Genomic DNA, 3,775 nt, shown 5'->3' on the forward strand with positions numbered 1-3,775 from the left:
GTTCTGTTCCTAAGTACTAGTGCCGCAGGAGTGATTATATCGGCGGAAAATTTACCCTGTCTCCTGCTGCTCAAGTGCTTATCAATGGTTCGGGACGCACGACGAGCTAGTTTTTCTACTGTAGTGTACTAAACGAGAGGGCATATATTTTATAGTGTAGTTTATTCTTAAATCATTATCGATGTACTAATATGTAAAAAAAATGGATATATTTTTTTTTTAATTATTACTGTGTTTTATAATTATACTACATATTAATGTGTACGTAGTATAATAATATTAAATAATCTCCACATTGTTGTGTTGTATGAGATAAATAAAAAAAATAAATATTTGTGTTGGACCATTTATGTTTATAGGATTCCTATCGAGGTGACTACTGATGCTGTAGGAAATATTTGTGCCATAAAAATTTGTGTTTTATAATATTACATAGAGTATTGTCATTGTGTGACATCAATTTGTGTAACATATACTCAGTCTACAAGTTACTAATAAAATTTTATTAACATTGAATTAATTCTTAATGTTTATTATCCTCATCAATAACAGTCTGGTATAGGTACGATTATTTTATGGATTTTGAAACAGTTACAAAGAAACTTTTTCCCAACATTGTACTAGTATACATTATTTTGCTAAAAAAAATTTTTTTAATGATTTTTAACATAATAAATTGGCTATATCTTTTTTGAAGAAAATGCTTCTTTAAAGATTGTGAAAAAAATTTTTTTATTTTTTTCTAATATTTATATAGGCACTTTTACGTCTGAAAAAAACTTTTCTACCATTACTATGGGCAAATTCGTAAGAAGTATTTGAAAAAATTTTTACATAATTATATTGGAAAAAAAACTGTTTTTTTGACCAAGTACAATTGTATCTAAAATAAAATAACCATTGTTTGTTAAATATAAGTGTTTGATGATATCAGAAACTCCTATTAAAAAAAAAAAAAAAAAAATACTGTTAATACTTTAAAATTTGATATAATTATTTTAAATAAACATGAATTACATATATTTTGAATAAAGTGATAAAGAAAAGTTATTAAAATATTTATCTCAACAAAGTAGTTAAAATGAATCATTAACTATAAAAGTATTTGATACTTTATTTTAAATACTTTGAGTGATTACAAAAATACTTGATTTATTTTAATAGTTTTGATGATGTACAAATGTAGTTAATAAAATGAATTCGTACTACAATTGAGATTCACTGTAATAACTTCTACAAATAAGTTAGAAAAAAAAATAAAAAAATTTCCATAATTTAACTTTGACATGAAAAAGCGTTTAATTGTTTGAAACGTTATTTACATCCAGAAAAAAGAGGTATGCAGGGAAAAGTAGTTTGCATCAATAAAGAGGGTATTATAACATGTTTAAAAAAATTTTTTTGTTTGATTTGACAAAGCTGGCCTCTGAGAGTGTTTCATACTATTTTTTGGCTTATTTGCCAAAGTAATTAAAATAATTCTCAATTACGTTTGTATTTCATAGAAGTAATGAAAACAAACTGTTAAATACTTTTGTAATTAAATTAAAGTAACTGAAATAAACTATCAATAATTCCAATTTTTCATTTAAGTATTGGAATAAGGTATCTTTATAACATTTTTATTAAATTTAAGTAATTAAATTAATTGTCAATTCCTTTTATGCTCGTAAAATACTAATTACTTTAACGATGATTGATCATTTATTTTAGTTATTTTGATACAATACAAATATATTTGAAGAATAATTAAAAAAAAAATTAGATTAAATATAATTGTAGTTACACTTTGTAGTAATTTATTTATTTTTAATTTTAATACTGTATTTTCAATATAGTGAAGTTCGAATATTATATTTAAAATGTAACACCCAAAATACTTTTTATAATTACAAATTTTTTAAATTTTTTTACGCTAAATAATAAATTTTTTAATTTATTTTATTTTATCTTTTATTTCAGTTAAAATAATAAATAAAGTGTTTCATTGAAATAAAGTAATTTAATAACAAAATTATTTCATTAAAATATAAATTACCTAAGAATTTTTTAATTCCTTGCGTACTTCTTTACTCGGGTACCTTACAGCGTACGTATATGATTCGATTGTTATAGTTAAGAGTTATTTATTCATTTTCTTTTATGTACTGTAAGTCACACAAAAAAAAATTTTTAGCGTAGTCCAACTGAGAAAATTGACACAAACTATTTGTCTTGAAAACCCAATAAAAATTCAAATTTTTAACTACAGAAAAAACTGTTTCCATAATAAAGGGTGTGGTCCACGTATTTTTGTGCTAAAAAAAAGTAATTTCTCTAAGGAAACTATGTAAAACTGCACTTGTCTTCTTATCTTAGAGCATTTTACTTACTCACAAATGGATTAGTGTAAGCACAGTTTCTCCTATTGAACTTGGCAATTTTTAAATTAGAAATCCGAGGCAGTGCTCGTCGACTTTGTTAAGTAAAAAAGTATGTGATGTCTGTGTCGCACCGAATTCCAAATTTTATAATTTTTAAATAATCTCCCAAATCAATTGATAAAAATACTTAATTTCGATAAAAATGTCACCAATACCATTTTTTTCCGTGAATTAGCAGTAACAGGTTGAAAATTCTCAGGCAGCAAAGGAACCCTGTAGGTATATATACATCGGGTGATCGGCGCCAATGGTTAACACCCGCGAGCGATGCAGGTTTACTTACTTACCGATCATATGAAATAAAAATACTTTATATCCAAAACCGATGGGTATATCGATACTACCGATTAAGGGAAAATCAAAACGAGCTGCTCCGTTCACTTTACTCGACTATAAGTAGTCAGGCAGACAACTACAAGTATAAAAAGCATATATTTTTTATTGATTCAAAAAAAAAAAAAAAAATTGTAACGAACATAAAAAGAAAAAAAAAAACTAAAAAATTTCGAGAAAAAAAAGAAGAAAAAAGGGTTTGGAGGTGCTGGGATTTGAACCCAGGACTTTCAGCATGCGAAGCAGACACTCTACCACTGAGTTACACCCCCAATCGACAGGAGAGGTAAAAAAGCGGTACAATACTTCGACGAGCGATTGCAACGCCAGTGCCATTTTAGCGATTTAGCGAGAGAGAGAAAGAAAATATTTGTAGAAGCTGGGAAGTGAATCGATTATCGTATTATAAGCTAGCTCATAGGTCAGCTCAAATCATCTAAGATTAACAAGAGCAGTACGTTCGTATGTTTTTTATAAATCATATAAATGATTGGTTTTATACAACTCATTATTTACCACGAAAGATTCAAAGTGCTTTTAAAGGCATTTTTTTATTTGACAAAATTAATTTTCCCATTCGAGTCTATGCTGGTAGTTTTCAAATTAATTATTAGCTTAAAATTAATTCAATCTAAGGATGATGGTTTACTCAGTACTAATAATCATCAAGAAGTTATTTTGTTACAATTTCTACCTATAACTTTTAAATAAAAATAATTTTTTTTCACTTTCATCAAGTCCATCATTATATTAACATCTAATTTAAAAAGACACAAAAAATGTTTATTACACTTACAAGAGGTTGAATGTCATTGTAATATGTTATGTTAATTAAAAAAAAAATTAAGTAAACATTTAAAAAAAACTGATTTCTGAAACAAACTATGATCACAATCTTTTGTTAAAGAGAAATGTACGTATTTGAAAATCTTTTTGCGTAAGCAAATTATTTAATTATGCATGGTAAAAAAAGCATGTTTTGAAATAAAAAATAACTGAACGGAGTGCAAAATAAAAAA

General features: G+C 25.9%; 1 non-coding gene across 1 annotated transcript; it reads right to left on the bottom strand.

Moving 5' to 3' along the window:
- Positions 1 to 2,956: 2,956 nt before the first annotated feature.
- On the bottom strand, positions 2,957 to 3,028 carry TRNAA-CGC (transfer RNA alanine (anticodon CGC)). The gene has a single exon. It is a non-coding gene; the product is annotated as a tRNA-Ala (tRNA).
- Positions 3,029 to 3,775: the final 747 nt, after the last annotated feature.

This window comes from Copidosoma floridanum, unplaced genomic scaffold, assembly GCF_036245765.1.
Source record: "Copidosoma floridanum isolate Cflo_tuat_1 unplaced genomic scaffold, Cflo_Japanese_pri ptg000012l, whole genome shotgun sequence".
Classification (NCBI taxonomy): Eukaryota; Metazoa; Arthropoda; class Insecta; order Hymenoptera; family Encyrtidae; genus Copidosoma; species Copidosoma floridanum.